Raw genomic sequence first — 19,325 nt, forward strand, 5'->3', positions numbered from 1 at the left:
AAGGAGTAGGTATGATTTTGGGTTCCAGAAAACAAGCCTGGCAGTCAAGAACGCCTTTAACACTCAGCCGCAACTACTGGGTTCCTGAGAACAAGCCTTGCAGGACAGATTGAAAAAGGATTTGATGTCAATTGGCATAAGACAAGTAATTATGCTAACAATAGCAGCCATGCTTGTACCTAACAATAGATAGCAACGACTGTCCGTTGTTGGCAGGACTCCAACCTGTGAGGGGAGACTCCAATAGATTTGTAGTCTATCGCCTTTACTACTCGGCCACAACAACTGCCAGTGGTGTGTGGAATGTTAAACTTAGCATTCAATAATAAACCCATTGAAGTAGTAGGTATGATTTTGGTTCCAGAAAACAAGCCTGGCAGTCAAGAATGCCTTAAACACTCAGCCGCAACTACTGGGTTCCTGAGAACAAGCCTTGCAGGACAGATTGAAAAAGGATTTGATGTCAATTGGCAGAACACTAGTAATGACGCTCACACGAGCAGCCATGCTTGTACCTAACAATAGTTAGTAACGAACGTCCGTTGTTGGCAGGACTCGAACCTGCGAGGGGAGACCCCAATGGATTTCAAGTCCATTGCCTTAACCACTCGGCCACAACAACTGCCAGTGGTCTGTGGAATGCTAATCTTAGCATTAAAAAATAAACCCATTGAAGGAGTAGTTATGATTTTGGTTTCCAGAAAACAAGCCTGGCAGTCAAGAATGTCTTAACCGCTCAGCCACAACTTCTGGGTTCCTGAGAACAAGCCTTGCAGGACAGATTGAAGAAGGATTTGATGTCAATTGGCAGAACACAAGTAATGATGCTAACATTAGCAGCCATGCTTGTACCTAACAATAGATAGCAACGACTGTCCGTTGTTGGCAGGACTCCAACCTGTGAGGGGAGACTCCAATAGATTTTTAGTCTATCGCCTTTACTACTCGGCCACAACAACTGCCAGTGGTGTGTTGGATGCTAAACTTAGCATTCAATAATAAACCCATTGAAGGAGTAGTTATGATTTTGGGTTCCAGAAAACAAGCCTTGCAGTCAAGAACACCTTAACCACTCAGCCACAACTACTGGGTTCCTGAGAACAAGCTTTGCACGACAGATTGAAGAAGGATTTGATGTCAATTGGCAGAACACTAGTAATGATGCTAACATTAGCAGCCATGCTTGTACCTAACAATAGATAGTAACGAACGTCCGTTGTTGGCAGGACTCGAACCTGCGAAGGGAGACCCCAATCGATTTCAAGTCCATCACCTTAACCACTCAGCCACAAAAACTGCCACCACTGTGTGGAATGCTAATCTTAGTATTCAATAATAACCCCATTGAAGGAGTAGGTCTGATTTTGGGTTCCAGAAAACAAGCCTTGCAGTCAAGAATGCCTTAACCGCTCAGCCACAACTACTGGGTTCCCGAGAACAAGCCTTGCACGACAGATTGAAAAAGGATTTGATGTCAATTGGGAGAACACAAGTAATGATGCTTACATTAGGAGCCATGCTTGTACCTAAAAATAGATAGCAATGAACATCCGTTGTTGGCAGGACTCGAACCTGCGAGGGGAGACCCCAATGGATTTCTAATCCATCGCCTTAACCACTCGGCCACAACAACTGCCACTGTTGTGTGGAATGCTAATCATAGCATTAAAAAATAACCCCATTGAAGGCAGAGGCATGATTTTGAGTTGCAGATAACAAGCCTTGCAGTTAAAAACACCTTAACCGCTCGGTCACAACTACTGGGTTCCTGAGAACAAGCCTTGCAGGCAAGATTGAAGAAGGATTTGATGTCAGTTGGCAGAAGACAAGTAATAATGCTAACAGTAGTGGCCATGCTTGTACCTAACAATAGATAGTAACGAACGTCCGTTGTTGTCAGGACTCGAACCTGTGAGGGGAGACCTCAAAGGATTTGTAGTTCACCGCCTTAACCACTCGGCCACAAAAACTGCCAGTGGGGTGTGGAATGCTAATCTTAGTATTCAATAATAACCCCATTGAAGGAGTAGGTATGATTTTGGGTTCCAGAAAACAAGCCTGGCAGTCAAGAACGCCTTAAACACTCAGCCGCAACTACTGGGTTCCTGAGAACAAGCCTTGCAGGACAGATTGAAAAAGGATTTGATGTCAATTGGCATAAGACAAGTAATTATGCTAACAATAGCAGCCATGCTTGTACCTAACAATAGATAGTAACGAACGTCCGTTGTTGGCAGGGCTTGAACCTGCGAGGGGAGACCCCAATCAATTTCAAGTTCATCGCCTTGACAACTCAGCCACAACAACTGCCACGGTTGTGTGGAATGCTAATCTTAGCATTTAAAAATAAACCCATTGAAAGAGTAGTTATGATTTTGGGTTCCAGAAAACAAGCCTTGCAGTCTAGAATGTCAACCGCTCAGCCACAACTACTGGGTTCCTGAGAGCAAGCCTTGCACGACAGATTGAAAAAGGATTTGATGTCAATTGGCAGAACACTAGTAATGATGCTAACATTAGCAGCCATGCTTGTACCTAACAATAGATAGTAACGAACGTCCGTTGTTGGCAGGGCTTGAACCTGCGAGGGGAGACCCCAATCAATTTCAAGTTCATCGCCTTGACAACTCAGCCACAACAACTGCCACGGTTGTGTGGAATGCTAATCTTAGCATTTAAAAATAAACCCATTGAAAGAGTAGTTATGATTTTGGGTTCCAGAAAACAAGCCTTGCAGTCTAGAATGTCAACCGCTCAGCCACAACTACTGGGTTCCTGAGAGCAAGCCTTGCACGACAGATTGAAAAAGGATTTGATGTCAATTGGGAGAACACAAGTAATGATGCTTACATTAGGAGCCATGCTTGTACCTAAAAATAGATAGCAATGAACATCCGTTGTTGGCAGGGCTCGAACCTGCGAGGGGAGACCCCAATAGATTTCTAATCCATCGCCTTAACCACTCGGCCACAACAACTGCCACTGTTGTGTGGAATGCTAACCTTAGCATTAAAAAATAACCCCATTGAAGGCAGAGGCATGATTTTGAGTTCCAGATAACAAGCCTTGCAGTTAAGAACACCTTAACCGCTCGGTCACAACTACTGGGTTCCAGAAAACAAGCCTTGCAGGCAAGATTGAAGAAGGATTTGATGTCAGTTGGCAGAAGACAAGTAATAATGCTAACAGTAGTGGCCATGCTTGTACCTAACAATAGATAATAACGAACGTCCGTTGTTGGCAGGACTCGAACCTGTGAGGGGAGACCTCAAAGGATTTGTAGTTCACCGCCTTAACCACTCCGCCACAAAAACTGCCAGTGGGGTGTGGAATGCTAATCTTAGTATTCAATAATAACCCCATTGAAGGAGTAGGTATGATTTTGGGTTCCAGAAAACAAGCCTGGCAGTCAAGAACGCCTTTAACACTCAGCCGCAACTACTGGGTTCCTGAGAACAAGCCTTGCAGGACAGATTGAAAAAGGATTTGATGTCAATTGGCATAAGACAAGTAATTATGCTAACAATAGCAGCCATGCTTGTACCTAACAATAGATAGCAACGACTGTCCGTTGTTGGCAGGACTCCAACCTGTGAGGGGAGACTCCAATAGATTTGTAGTCTATCGCCTTTACTACTCGGCCACAACAACTGCCAGTGGTGTGTGGAATGTTAAACTTAGCATTCAATAATAAACCCATTGAAGTAGTAGGTATGATTTTGGTTCCAGAAAACAAGCCTGGCAGTCAAGAATGCCTTAAACACTCAGCCGCAACTACTGGGTTCCTGAGAACAAGCCTTGCAGGACAGATTGAAAAAGGATTTGATGTCAATTGGCAGAACACTAGTAATGACGCTCACACGAGCAGCCATGCTTGTACCTAACAATAGTTAGTAACGAACGTCCGTTGTTGGCAGGACTCGAACCTGCGAGGGGAGACCCCAATGGATTTCAAGTCCATTGCCTTAACCACTCGGCCACAACAACTGCCAGTGGTCTGTGGAATGCTAATCTTAGCATTAAAAAATAAACCCATTGAAGGAGTAGTTATGATTTTGGTTTCCAGAAAACAAGCCTGGCAGTCAAGAATGTCTTAACCGCTCAGCCACAACTTCTGGGTTCCTGAGAACAAGCCTTGCAGGACAGATTGAAGAAGGATTTGATGTCAATTGGCAGAACACAAGTAATGATGCTAACATTAGCAGCCATGCTTGTACCTAACAATAGATAGCAACGACTGTCCGTTGTTGGCAGGACTCCAACCTGTGAGGGGAGACTCCAATAGATTTTTAGTCTATCGCCTTTACTACTCGGCCACAACAACTGCCAGTGGTGTGTTGGATGCTAAACTTAGCATTCAATAATAAACCCATTGAAGGAGTAGTTATGATTTTGGGTTCCAGAAAACAAGCCTTGCAGTCAAGAACACCTTAACCACTCAGCCACAACTACTGGGTTCCTGAGAACAAGCTTTGCACGACAGATTGAAGAAGGATTTGATGTCAATTGGCAGAACACTAGTAATGATGCTAACATTAGCAGCCATGCTTGTACCTAACAATAGATAGTAACGAACGTCCGTTGTTGGCAGGACTCGAACCTGCGAAGGGAGACCCCAATCGATTTCAAGTCCATCACCTTAACCACTCAGCCACAAAAACTGCCACCACTGTGTGGAATGCTAATCTTAGTATTCAATAATAACCCCATTGAAGGAGTAGGTCTGATTTTGGGTTCCAGAAAACAAGCCTTGCAGTCAAGAATGCCTTAACCGCTCAGCCACAACTACTGGGTTCCCGAGAACAAGCCTTGCACGACAGATTGAAAAAGGATTTGATGTCAATTGGGAGAACACAAGTAATGATGCTTACATTAGGAGCCATGCTTGTACCTAAAAATAGATAGCAATGAACATCCGTTGTTGGCAGGACTCGAACCTGCGAGGGGAGACCCCAATGGATTTCTAATCCATCGCCTTAACCACTCGGCCACAACAACTGCCACTGTTGTGTGGAATGCTAATCATAGCATTAAAAAATAACCCCATTGAAGGCAGAGGCATGATTTTGAGTTGCAGATAACAAGCCTTGCAGTTAAAAACACCTTAACCGCTCGGTCACAACTACTGGGTTCCTGAGAACAAGCCTTGCAGGCAAGATTGAAGAAGGATTTGATGTCAGTTGGCAGAAGACAAGTAATAATGCTAACAGTAGTGGCCATGCTTGGACCTAACAATAGATAGTAACGAACGTCCGTTGTTGTCAGGACTCGAACCTGTGAGGGGAGACCTCAAAGGATTTGTAGTTCACCGCCTTAACCACTCGGCCACAAAAACTGCCAGTGGGGTGTGGAATGCTAATCTTAGTATTCAATAATAACCCCATTGAAGGAGTAGGTATGATTTTGGGTTCCAGAAAACAAGCCTGGCAGTCAAGAACGCCTTAAACACTCAGCCGCAACTACTGGGTTCCTGAGAACAAGCCTTGCAGGACAGATTGAAAAAGGATTTGATGTCAATTGGCATAAGACAAGTAATTATGCTAACAATAGCAGCCATGCTTGTACCTAACAATAGATAGCAACGAACGTCCGTTGTTGGCAGGACTCAAACCTGCGAGGAGAGACCCCAATGGATTTCTAATCCATCGCCTTAACCACTCGGCCACAACAACTGCCACTATTGTGTGGAATGCTAATCTTAGCATTCAAAAATAAACCCATTGAAGGAATAGGTATGATTTTCGGTTCCAGAAAACAAGCCTTGCAGTCAAGAATGCCTTTACCGCTCAGCCACAACTACCGGGTTCCCGAGAACAAGCCTTGCACGACAGATTGAAGAAGGATTTGATGTCAATTGGCATGAGACAAGTAATTATGCTAACAATAGCAGCCATACTTGTACCTAACAACAGATAGTAACGAACGTCCGTTGTTAGCAGGACTCGAACCTTCGAGGGGAGACCCCAATGGATTTCTAATCCATCGCCTTAACCACTCGGCCACAACAACTGCCAGTGGTCTGTGGAATGTTAAACTTAGCATTCAATAATAAACCCATTGAAGGAATAGGTATGATTTGCGGTTCCAGAAAACAAGCCTTGCAGTCAAGAATGCCTTAACCGCTCAGCCACAACTACTGGGTTCCTGAGAACAAGCCTTGCAGGACAGATTGAAGAAAGATTTGATGTCAATTGGCAGAACACTAGTAATGATGCTAACATGAGCAGCCATGCTTGTACCTAACAATAGATAGCAACGAACGTCCGTTATTGGCAGGACTCGAACCTGCGAGGGGAGACCCCAATGGATTTCAAGTCCATCGCCTTAACCACTCGGCCACATCAACTGCCAGTGGTCTGTGGAATGCTAATCTTAGCATTAAAAAATAAACCCATTGACGGAGTCGGTATGATTTTGGGTTCCAGAAAACAAGCCTGGCAGTCAAGAATGCATTAACAACTCAGCCAAAACTACTGGGTTCCTGAGAACAAGCTTTGCACGACAGATTGAAGAAGGATTTGATGTCAATTGGCAGAACACTAGTAATGATGCTAACATTAGCAGCCATGCTTGTACCTAACAATAGATAGTAACGAACGTCCGTTGTTGGCAGGGCTTGAACCTGCGAGGGGAGACCCCAATCAATTTCAAGTTCATCGCCTTGACAACTCAGCCACAACAACTGCCACGGTTGTGTGGAATGCTAATCTTAGCATTTAAAAATAAACCCATTGAAAGAGTAGTTATGATTTTGGGTTCCAGAAAACAAGCCTTGCAGTCTAGAATGTCAACCGCTCAGCCACAACTACTGGGTTCCTGAGAGCAAGCCTTGCACGACAGATTGAAAAAGGATTTGATGTCAATTGGGAGAACACAAGTAATGATGCTTACATTAGGAGCCATGCTTGTACCTAAAAATAGATAGCAATGAACATCCGTTGTTGGCAGGGCTCGAACCTGCGAGGGGAGACCCCAATAGATTTCTAATCCATCGCCTTAACCACTCGGCCACAACAACTGCCACTGTTGTGTGGAATGCTAACCTTAGCATTAAAAAATAACCCCATTGAAGGCAGAGGCATGATTTTGAGTTCCAGATAACAAGCCTTGCAGTTAAGAACACCTTAACCGCTCGGTCACAACTACTGGGTTCCAGAAAACAAGCCTTGCAGGCAAGATTGAAGAAGGATTTGATGTCAGTTGGCAGAAGACAAGTAATAATGCTAACAGTAGTGGCCATGCTTGTACCTAACAATAGATAATAACGAACGTCCGTTGTTGGCAGGACTCGAACCTGTGAGGGGAGACCTCAAAGGATTTGTAGTTCACCGCCTTAACCACTCCGCCACAAAAACTGCCAGTGGGGTGTGGAATGCTAATCTTAGTATTCAATAATAACCCCATTGAAGGAGTAGGTATGATTTTGGGTTCCAGAAAACAAGCCTGGCAGTCAAGAACGCCTTTAACACTCAGCCGCAACTACTGGGTTCCTGAGAACAAGCCTTGCAGGACAGATTGAAAAAGGATTTGATGTCAATTGGCATAAGACAAGTAATTATGCTAACAATAGCAGCCATGCTTGTACCTAACAATAGATAGCAACGACTGTCCGTTGTTGGCAGGACTCCAACCTGTGAGGGGAGACTCCAATAGATTTGTAGTCTATCGCCTTTACTACTCGGCCACAACAACTGCCAGTGGTGTGTGGAATGTTAAACTTAGCATTCAATAATAAACCCATTGAAGTAGTAGGTATGATTTTGGTTCCAGAAAACAAGCCTGGCAGTCAAGAATGCCTTAAACACTCAGCCGCAACTACTGGGTTCCTGAGAACAAGCCTTGCAGGACAGATTGAAAAAGGATTTGATGTCAATTGGCAGAACACTAGTAATGACGCTCACACGAGCAGCCATGCTTGTACCTAACAATAGTTAGTAACGAACGTCCGTTGTTGGCAGGACTCGAACCTGCGAGGGGAGACCCCAATGGATTTCAAGTCCATTGCCTTAACCACTCGGCCACAACAACTGCCAGTGGTCTGTGGAATGCTAATCTTAGCATTAAAAAATAAACCCATTGAAGGAGTAGTTATGATTTTGGTTTCCAGAAAACAAGCCTGGCAGTCAAGAATGTCTTAACCGCTCAGCCACAACTTCTGGGTTCCTGAGAACAAGCCTTGCAGGACAGATTGAAGAAGGATTTGATGTCAATTGGCAGAACACAAGTAATGATGCTAACATTAGCAGCCATGCTTGTACCTAACAATAGATAGCAACGACTGTCCGTTGTTGGCAGGACTCCAACCTGTGAGGGGAGACTCCAATAGATTTTTAGTCTATCGCCTTTACTACTCGGCCACAACAACTGCCAGTGGTGTGTTGGATGCTAAACTTAGCATTCAATAATAAACCCATTGAAGGAGTAGTTATGATTTTGGGTTCCAGAAAACAAGCCTTGCAGTCAAGAACACCTTAACCACTCAGCCACAACTACTGGGTTCCTGAGAACAAGCTTTGCACGACAGATTGAAGAAGGATTTGATGTCAATTGGCAGAACACTAGTAATGATGCTAACATTAGCAGCCATGCTTGTACCTAACAATAGATAGTAACGAACGTCCGTTGTTGGCAGGACTCGAACCTGCGAAGGGAGACCCCAATCGATTTCAAGTCCATCACCTTAACCACTCAGCCACAAAAACTGCCACCACTGTGTGGAATGCTAATCTTAGTATTCAATAATAACCCCATTGAAGGAGTAGGTCTGATTTTGGGTTCCAGAAAACAAGCCTTGCAGTCAAGAATGCCTTAACCGCTCAGCCACAACTACTGGGTTCCCGAGAACAAGCCTTGCACGACAGATTGAAAAAGGATTTGATGTCAATTGGGAGAACACAAGTAATGATGCTTACATTAGGAGCCATGCTTGTACCTAAAAATAGATAGCAATGAACATCCGTTGTTGGCAGGACTCGAACCTGCGAGGGGAGACCCCAATGGATTTCTAATCCATCGCCTTAACCACTCGGCCACAACAACTGCCACTGTTGTGTGGAATGCTAATCATAGCATTAAAAAATAACCCCATTGAAGGCAGAGGCATGATTTTGAGTTGCAGATAACAAGCCTTGCAGTTAAAAACACCTTAACCGCTCGGTCACAACTACTGGGTTCCTGAGAACAAGCCTTGCAGGCAAGATTGAAGAAGGATTTGATGTCAGTTGGCAGAAGACAAGTAATAATGCTAACAGTAGTGGCCATGCTTGTACCTAACAATAGATAGTAACGAACGTCCGTTGTTGTCAGGACTCGAACCTGTGAGGGGAGACCTCAAAGGATTTGTAGTTCACCGCCTTAACCACTCGGCCACAAAAACTGCCAGTGGGGTGTGGAATGCTAATCTTAGTATTCAATAATAACCCCATTGAAGGAGTAGGTATGATTTTGGGTTCCAGAAAACAAGCCTGGCAGTCAAGAACGCCTTAAACACTCAGCCGCAACTACTGGGTTCCTGAGAACAAGCCTTGCAGGACAGATTGAAAAAGGATTTGATGTCAATTGGCATAAGACAAGTAATTATGCTAACAATAGCAGCCATGCTTGTACCTAACAATAGATAGCAACGAACGTCCGTTGTTGGCAGGACTCAAACCTGCGAGGAGAGACCCCAATGGATTTCTAATCCATCGCCTTAACCACTCGGCCACAACAACTGCCACTATTGTGTGGAATGCTAATCTTAGCATTCAAAAATAAACCCATTGAAGGAATAGGTATGATTTTCGGTTCCAGAAAACAAGCCTTGCAGTCAAGAATGCCTTTACCGCTCAGCCACAACTACCGGGTTCCCGAGAACAAGCCTTGCACGACAGATTGAAGAAGGATTTGATGTCAATTGGCATGAGACAAGTAATTATGCTAACAATAGCAGCCATACTTGTACCTAACAACAGATAGTAACGAACGTCCGTTGTTAGCAGGACTCGAACCTTCGAGGGGAGACCCCAATGGATTTCTAATCCATCGCCTTAACCACTCGGCCACAACAACTGCCAGTGGTCTGTGGAATGTTAAACTTAGCATTCAATAATAAACCCATTGAAGGAATAGGTATGATTTGCGGTTCCAGAAAACAAGCCTTGCAGTCAAGAATGCCTTAACCGCTCAGCCACAACTACTGGGTTCCTGAGAACAAGCCTTGCAGGACAGATTGAAGAAAGATTTGATGTCAATTGGCAGAACACTAGTAATGATGCTAACATGAGCAGCCATGCTTGTACCTAACAATAGATAGCAACGAACGTCCGTTATTGGCAGGACTCGAACCTGCGAGGGGAGACCCCAATGGATTTCAAGTCCATCGCCTTAACCACTCGGCCACATCAACTGCCAGTGGTCTGTGGAATGCTAATCTTAGCATTAAAAAATAAACCCATTGACGGAGTCGGTATGATTTTGGGTTCCAGAAAACAAGCCTGGCAGTCAAGAATGCATTAACAACTCAGCCAAAACTACTGGGTTCCTGAGAACAAGCTTTGCACGACAGATTGAAGAAGGATTTGATGTCAATTGGCAGAACACTAGTAATGATGCTAACATTAGCAGCCATGCTTGTACCTAACAATAGATAGTAACGAACGTCCGTTGTTGGCAGGGCTTGAACCTGCGAGGGGAGACCCCAATCAATTTCAAGTTCATCGCCTTGACAACTCAGCCACAACAACTGCCACGGTTGTGTGGAATGCTAATCTTAGCATTTAAAAATAAACCCATTGAAAGAGTAGTTATGATTTTGGGTTCCAGAAAACAAGCCTTGCAGTCTAGAATGTCAACCGCTCAGCCACAACTACTGGGTTCCTGAGAGCAAGCCTTGCACGACAGATTGAAAAAGGATTTGATGTCAATTGGGAGAACACAAGTAATGATGCTTACATTAGGAGCCATGCTTGTACCTAAAAATAGATAGCAATGAACATCCGTTGTTGGCAGGGCTCGAACCTGCGAGGGGAGACCCCAATAGATTTCTAATCCATCGCCTTAACCACTCGGCCACAACAACTGCCACTGTTGTGTGGAATGCTAACCTTAGCATTAAAAAATAGCCCCATTGAAGGCAGAGGCATGATTTTGAGTTCCAGATAACAAGCCTTGCAGTTAAGAACACCTTAACCGCTCGGTCACAACTACTGGGTTCCAGAAAACAAGCCTTGCAGGCAAGATTGAAGAAGGATTTGATGTCAGTTGGCAGAAGACAAGTAATAATGCTAACAGTAGTGGCCATGCTTGTACCTAACAATAGATAATAACGAACGTCCGTTGTTGGCAGGACTCGAACCTGTGAGGGGAGACCTCAAAGGATTTGTAGTTCACCGCCTTAACCACTCCGCCACAAAAACTGCCAGTGGGGTGTGGAATGCTAATCTTAGTATTCAATAATAACCCCATTGAAGGAGTAGGTATGATTTTGGGTTCCAGAAAACAAGCCTGGCAGTCAAGAACGCCTTTAACACTCAGCCGCAACTACTGGGTTCCTGAGAACAAGCCTTGCAGGACAGATTGAAAAAGGATTTGATGTCAATTGGCATAAGACAAGTAATTATGCTAACAATAGCAGCCATGCTTGTACCTAACAATAGATAGCAACGACTGTCCGTTGTTGGCAGGACTCCAACCTGTGAGGGGAGACTCCAATAGATTTGTAGTCTATCGCCTTTACTACTCGGCCACAACAACTGCCAGTGGTGTGTGGAATGTTAAACTTAGCATTCAATAATAAACCCATTGAAGTAGTAGGTATGATTTTGGTTCCAGAAAACAAGCCTGGCAGTCAAGAATGCCTTAAACACTCAGCCGCAACTACTGGGTTCCTGAGAACAAGCCTTGCAGGACAGATTGAAAAAGGATTTGATGTCAATTGGCAGAACACTAGTAATGACGCTCACACGAGCAGCCATGCTTGTACCTAACAATAGTTAGTAACGAACGTCCGTTGTTGGCAGGACTCGAACCTGCGAGGGGAGACCCCAATGGATTTCAAGTCCATTGCCTTAACCACTCGGCCACAACAACTGCCAGTGGTCTGTGGAATGCTAATCTTAGCATTAAAAAATAAACCCATTGAAGGAGTAGTTATGATTTTGGTTTCCAGAAAACAAGCCTGGCAGTCAAGAATGTCTTAACCGCTCAGCCACAACTTCTGGGTTCCTGAGAACAAGCCTTGCAGGACAGATTGAAGAAGGATTTGATGTCAATTGGCAGAACACAAGTAATGATGCTAACATTAGCAGCCATGCTTGTACCTAACAATAGATAGCAACGACTGTCCGTTGTTGGCAGGACTCCAACCTGTGAGGGGAGACTCCAATAGATTTGTAGTCTATCGCCTTTACTACTCGGCCACAACAACTGCCAGTGGTGTGTTGGATGCTAAACTTAGCATTCAATAATAAACCCATTGAAGGAGTAGTTATGATTTTGGGTTCCAGAAAACAAGCCTTGCAGTCAAGAACACCTTAACCACTCAGCCACAACTACTGGGTTCCTGAGAACAAGCCTTGCAGGACAGATTGAAGAAAGATTTGATGTCAATTGGCAGAACACTAGTAATGATGCTAACATGAGCAGCCATGCTTGTACCTAACAATAGATAGCAACGAACGTCCGTTATTGGCAGGACTCGAACCTGCGAGGGGAGACCCCAATGGATTTCAAGTCCATCGCCTTAACCACTCGGCCACATCAACTGCCAGTGGTCTGTGGAATGCTAATCTTAGCATTAAAAAATAAACCCATTGACGGAGTCGGTATGATTTTGGGTTCCAGAAAACAAGCCTGGCAGTCAAGAATGCATTAACAACTCAGCCAAAACTACTGGGTTCCTGAGAACAAGCTTTGCACGACAGATTGAAGAAGGATTTGATGTCAATTGGCAGAACACTAGTAATGATGCTAACATTAGCAGCCATGCTTGTACCTAACAATAGATAGTAACGAACGTCCGTTGTTGGCAGGGCTTGAACCTGCGAGGGGAGACCCCAATCAATTTCAAGTTCATCGCCTTGACAACTCAGCCACAACAACTGCCACGGTTGTGTGGAATGCTAATCTTAGCATTTAAAAATAAACCCATTGAAAGAGTAGTTATGATTTTGGGTTCCAGAAAACAAGCCTTGCAGTCTAGAATGTCAACCGCTCAGCCACAACTACTGGGTTCCTGAGAGCAAGCCTTGCACGACAGATTGAAAAAGGATTTGATGTCAATTGGGAGAACACAAGTAATGATGCTTACATTAGGAGCCATGCTTGTACCTAAAAATAGATAGCAATGAACATCCGTTGTTGGCAGGGCTCGAACCTGCGAGGGGAGACCCCAATAGATTTCTAATCCATCGCCTTAACCACTCGGCCACAACAACTGCCACTGTTGTGTGGAATGCTAACCTTAGCATTAAAAAATAACCCCATTGAAGGCAGAGGCATGATTTTGAGTTCCAGATAACAAGCCTTGCAGTTAAGAACACCTTAACCGCTCGGTCACAACTACTGGGTTCCAGAAAACAAGCCTTGCAGGCAAGATTGAAGAAGGATTTGATGTCAGTTGGCAGAAGACAAGTAATAATGCTAACAGTAGTGGCCATGCTTGTACCTAACAATAGATAATAACGAACGTCCGTTGTTGGCAGGACTCGAACCTGTGAGGGGAGACCTCAAAGGATTTGTAGTTCACCGCCTTAACCACTCCGCCACAAAAACTGCCAGTGGGGTGTGGAATGCTAATCTTAGTATTCAATAATAACCCCATTGAAGGAGTAGGTATGATTTTGGGTTCCAGAAAACAAGCCTGGCAGTCAAGAACGCCTTTAACACTCAGCCGCAACTACTGGGTTCCTGAGAACAAGCCTTGCAGGACAGATTGAAAAAGGATTTGATGTCAATTGGCATAAGACAAGTAATTATGCTAACAATAGCAGCCATGCTTGTACCTAACAATAGATAGCAACGACTGTCCGTTGTTGGCAGGACTCCAACCTGTGAGGGGAGACTCCAATAGATTTGTAGTCTATCGCCTTTACTACTCGGCCACAACAACTGCCAGTGGTGTGTGGAATGTTAAAGGGGATGTAGCGCCCTGGGAAAATTTTGATATTCCATCATTTATCCATAAACGCATGCCTTTTGTATTCATATCATGCCACTTCGTGTAATTACACACAAGAAAATGAGAGAAATTTGGCTCGATTGTCAAGCTAAAACGACCGGCGCCCGAGATCTGGCAGATTGTGTGCGTGACGTCACGTCAAGTGAAGAGAGTGCCACCGGCCACTAGGGGGGCAGCGCCTGTCTGCATCAATATAATTCCTTCTAGTGTGGGGAGAATTGGGGGTGTTTTGAGCTGTTTATGCTGATGCATTGTGTTCGTCCTGCACATATTCCAGGTTCCCTCATGAAGAAACACCGCTCGTTGTCAATAAAAGAGAATTCAGAGTTGGCAGTGAGGGCTGTTTCTTCAACAAGAAAAAGGCTCAGTGCTTTAATACTGAATGGCGGCGATGATGGCAGACAATTTCGTTTCTAGTTTCAGCGACGAATCCGACGTAGAAGGACGTAACGAATGTTCATCTAATGGTGACGAGGAGAGTTGCAAAGCTTTAATCGGTGTTATAGGTGACCAATTTGAGCCCAAACGAACGCCAATGCAGCGTAATGAAACGGTCATTGAGGGGAGCAATGACACTGATGAAACATCGGCAGCAGATCGTGTGGGAAACACCAATGATTTGTTTAGCATTTCTTTTTGTGAAGCTGATACACCGTGACTGCAAAATAAAGGAATGCATAGAATAATTATAATTTATTGCGCTATCATAGCTTTTCGCTCTGCCAACAGACACAAATATGAACGGGATCAGAGGATTTGTTCTATATATTTTACGAACGATCATTTATACATGTGTCGAGTCCTGTATCCAAAGGCGTGACATTTTTTTTTATTAATTATAAAAGAGTACTCACTCTGGCCATTTCAAGCTTGGCTGCTCCCTTCTTTGCGTAGCTTTAGCCTCCTTTAGCAGTCATCGTCTCTCTCTTGATATCTCGGGACATTTAGGTGGCTGTGCATCTATGGTCGGCACCGCATCTCCTTTGAGCAGCAATCTTTTAGCAAAACCCGATTTCTCTTGTCCATAGTTCGAGAAGCTTTCAGTTGGAAAATGCGCACCACAGAAAAGCGTGCCGGAGGCTGTGTCTAGAAAATTAGCCCTCTTTGCACGGACGAACTTTACCCATTTTCTGTGTAGTCCAGCTTTTTTTTTCGCGTTCAGGAACTCATGGATACTATATTCCGATAAACAACTATTTGTACACCACATAGCACAGCAGTTTTGAACCATTGTTGTGATGTTTTGGTCAAACAAACCCCAACGCTACTCTCTCGTCGTTAAAAAACAATGGCACCTAGCTCCGCCTCGACTTTCAATCACTTGTCGTGACGTCGCCGCCCCATTCGGCTGTTTCCGGAACACTTTCGGTAGTGTTCGTCATTTTCGATCTATTTTCGATAATTGCTCATTAATGTGATTGATTTTTTTGTTAACTTTATCAATATTTGTTATCTTGGCGCATAACGGTTCTATTGATGTCTCACACCCCCTTTGCCGAAACATCCCCTTTAAACTTAGCATTCAATAATAAACCCATTGAAGTAGTAGGTATGATTTTGGTTCCAGAAAACAAGCCTGGCAGTCAAGAATGCCTTAAACACTCAGCCGCAACTACTGGGTTCCTGAGAACAAGCCTTGCAGGACAGATTGAAAAAGGATTTGATGTCAATTGGCAGAACACTAGTAATGACGCTCACACGAGCAGCCATGCTTGTACCTAACAATAGTTAGTAACGAACGTCCTTTGTTGGCAGGACTCAAACCTGCGAGGGGAGACCCCAATGGATTTCAAGTCCATTGCCTTAACCACTCGGCCACAACAACTGCCAGTGGTCTGTGGAATGCTAATCTTAGCATTAAAAAATAAACCCATTGAAGGAGTAGTTATGATTTTGGTTTCCAGAAAACAAGCCTGGCAGTCAAGAATGTCTTAACCGCTCAGCCACAACTTCTGGGTTCCTGAGAACAAGCCTTGCAGGACAGATTGAAGAAGGATTTGATGTCAATTGGCAGAAGACAAGTAATGATGCTAACATTAGCAGCCATGCTTGTACCTAACAATAGATAGCAACGACTGTCCGTTGTTGGCAGGACTCCAACCTGTGAGGGGAGACTCCAATAGATTTGTAGTCTAACGCCTTTACTACTCGGCCACAACAACTGCCAGTGGTGTGTTGGATGCTAAACTTAGCATTCAATAATAAACCCATTGAAGGAGTAGTTATGATTTTGGGTTCCAGAAAACAAGCCTTGCAGTCAAGAACACCTTAACCACTCAGCCACAACTACTGGGTTCCTGAGAACAAGCTTTGCACGACAGATTGAAGAAGGATTTGATGTCAATTGGCAGAACACTAGTAATGATGCTAACATTAGCAGCCATGCTTGTACCAACAATAGATAGTAACGAACGTCCGTTGTTGGCAGGACTCGAACCTGCGAAGGGAGACCCCAATCGATTTCAAGTCCATCACCTTAACCACTCAGCCACAAAAACTGCCACCACTGTGTGGAATGCTAATCTTAGTATTCAATAATAACCCCATTGAAGGAGTAGGTCTGATTTTGGGTTCCAGAAAACAAGCCTGGCAGTCAAGAATGCCTTAAACACTCAGCCGCAACTACTGGGTTCCTGAGAACAAGCCTTGCAGGACAGATTGAAGAAAGATTTGATGTCAATTGGCAGAACACTAGTAACGATGCTAACATTAGCAGCCATGCTTGTACCTAACAATAGACAGCAACGACTGTCCGTTGTTGTCAGGACTCCAACCTGTGAGGGGAGACTCCAATAGATTTGTAGTCTATCGCCTTTACTACTCGGCCACAACAACTGCCAGTGGTGTGTGGAATGGTAAACTTAGCATTCAATAATAAACACATTGAAGGAGTAGGTATGATTTTGGTTTCAGAAAACAAGCCTGGCAGTCAAGAATGCCTTAACCACTCAGCCAAAACTACTGGGTTCCTGAGAACAAGCCTTGCAGAACAGATTGAAGAAAGATTTGATGTCAATTGGCAGAACACTAGTAACGATGCTAACATTAGCAGCCATGCTTGTACCTAACAATAGATAGTAACGAACGTCCGTTGTTGGCAGGACTCGAACCTGTGAGGGGAGACCCTCATGGATTTCAAGTCCATCGCCTTAACCACTGGGCCACAACAACTGCCTCTGGTGTGTGGAATGCTAATCTTAGCATTCAATAATGACCACATTGAAGGAGTAGTTATGATTTTGGGTTCCAGAAAACAAGCCTTGCAGTCAAGAATGTCTTAACCACTCAGCCACAACTACTGGGTTCCTGAGAGCAAGCCTTGCAGCACAGATTGAAGAAGGATTTGAAGTCAATTGGCAGAATACAAGTAATGATGCTAACATTGGCAGCCATGCTTGTACCTAACAATAGATAGCAACAACTGTCCGCAGGACTCAAACCTGCGAGAGGAGAACTCAATGGATTTCTAGTCCATCGCCTTAGCCACTCGGCCACAACAACTGCAAGTGGAGAGTTGAATGCTAATCTTAGCATTCAATAATCACCCCATTGAAGGAGTCAAGAATTCCTTCACCACTCGGCCACAACTACTGGGTTTCTGAGAACAAGTCTTGCAGGACAGATTGAAGAAGGATTTGAAGTCCATTGGCAGGACACAAGTAAAGATGCTAACATTAGCAGCAATGCTAGTACCAAATAATAGAGCACTTTTTCGTAAAAAATGTCCATTTTTGGCATGACTCAAAATTGCGAGGAGAGACCCCAGTGGATTTTCTCGCCCACCGCCTCAACCACTCGGCCACAACAACTGCTAGTGAGGAGTGGAATGCTAATCTTAGCATTCAATAATCACCCTATTGAAGGAGTAGGTATGATTTTGGGTTCCACAAAAAAAAAAAACAAGCCTTGCAGTCAAGAATGCCTTAACAACTTGGCCACAACTGCTGAGTTCCTTAGAACAAGTCTTGCAGGAAAGATAGAAGAAGGATTTGAAGTCCATTGGCAGAACACAAGTAATGATGCTAACATTAGTAGCAATGCTACTACCTAATAATAGAGCACTCTTTAGTCAAGCATGTCCATTGTCGGCATGACTCAAAATTGCTAGAAGAGACCGCAATGGATTTTAAGGCCATCGTCTTAACCATTCGGCCACAACAACTGCCACCGTTGAGTTTAATGCTTGTATTAGCATTCAAGAATCACCCAACTGAAGGAAAAGGGATGAAGTTGGGTTCCAGAAAACAAGCCAGTACATTTTGAAGAAAGATTTCAAGTCTACTGGCTGAATAAAACTTATGATGCTAACATTAGCAGCAATGCTTTTAACCCTTCAACACCTAAGCCTTTTTGTCTGAATTTGCATGCCTTTGATGTTGCCTTTATATTTCAAAGAAAAAATTGTTGACAATGGCCAGGTTGGGTCTCTTTTTTCAGGACACCAAAACATTCATGTCCAAACTGTTGTTTCTTCACTGATAAATTATAATCAATATTTTGATTAGAAAAAAAGCCAAAAAGGAAAAAAAAAAGCCCAAAATCTTGTGTCAAAATTTGTAATGTTGATGTCCCATTGATAACCAAACATGCTCGACCAACCGTTTTGAAGCTTGATAATATTCATTCAACCTGTTAGGATAAACATTCAACAGAAAAAAATAATACTGAATAGTTTTATGTTTGACAATCAACACAAACAGCATGTATTGTCATAGGCGTTTTTGGCCTTCCCTTATACTATGGTCAAAATAGGTTATATACAGTGCAAAATAGCGAAAAAAAAACATTTAAAAATATATACAAACATATGTCATCTAACACACAAAGGGTTTGGAGGATATTTCTCTGTGAGGTTAGGTATTGTACCCATCACGTTATCAAAAGTATGAACATGCAATCAAGGTTCTCGAACACACACGTCTATATAGTAATAGAAAATATTGATAGTGACGAAAATAAAAACATATACAAATAAAACATTAAAAAAAAGTATTTTCAAAAATATTGACAAGTAGTTCAGTTAAATTTTTTCAGGCATGCAACGCAATAAAGTTTTTTTTTTTGCGACTCAATAAAGTTTCCCCTTGAACTGCACACGGAGCTACAGTGGGGAGAACAAGTATTTGATACCCTGCCGATTTTGCTGGTTTTCCCACTTGCAAGCCAT

General features: G+C 43.6%; 1 protein-coding gene and 7 non-coding genes across 10 annotated transcripts in view; all 8 read right to left on the reverse strand.

Moving 5' to 3' along the window:
• cfap74 (cilia and flagella associated protein 74) overlaps window positions 1-19,325 on the reverse strand; it is a 344,912-nt gene that overhangs the window by 142,466 nt on the left and 183,121 nt on the right. The gene's annotated exons all lie outside the window — the stretch shown is intronic.
• trnas-uga (transfer RNA serine (anticodon UGA)) lies at window positions 541-622 on the reverse strand. The gene has a single exon. It is a non-coding gene; the product is annotated as a tRNA-Ser (tRNA).
• trnas-aga (transfer RNA serine (anticodon AGA)) lies at window positions 1,552-1,633 on the reverse strand. Its single transcript has one exon. It is a non-coding gene; the product is annotated as a tRNA-Ser (tRNA).
• On the reverse strand, window positions 3,906-3,987 carry trnas-uga (transfer RNA serine (anticodon UGA)). Its single transcript has one exon. It is a non-coding gene; the product is annotated as a tRNA-Ser (tRNA).
• Window positions 4,917-4,998, reverse strand: trnas-aga (transfer RNA serine (anticodon AGA)). Its single transcript has one exon. It is a non-coding gene; the product is annotated as a tRNA-Ser (tRNA).
• On the reverse strand, window positions 7,947-8,028 carry trnas-uga (transfer RNA serine (anticodon UGA)). The gene has a single exon. It is a non-coding gene; the product is annotated as a tRNA-Ser (tRNA).
• On the reverse strand, window positions 8,958-9,039 carry trnas-aga (transfer RNA serine (anticodon AGA)). Its single transcript has one exon. It is a non-coding gene; the product is annotated as a tRNA-Ser (tRNA).
• On the reverse strand, window positions 11,988-12,069 carry trnas-uga (transfer RNA serine (anticodon UGA)). Its single transcript has one exon. It is a non-coding gene; the product is annotated as a tRNA-Ser (tRNA).

This window comes from Corythoichthys intestinalis, chromosome 2 (assembly GCF_030265065.1).
Source record: "Corythoichthys intestinalis isolate RoL2023-P3 chromosome 2, ASM3026506v1, whole genome shotgun sequence".
NCBI classification, from domain to species: Eukaryota; Metazoa; Chordata; class Actinopteri; order Syngnathiformes; family Syngnathidae; genus Corythoichthys; species Corythoichthys intestinalis.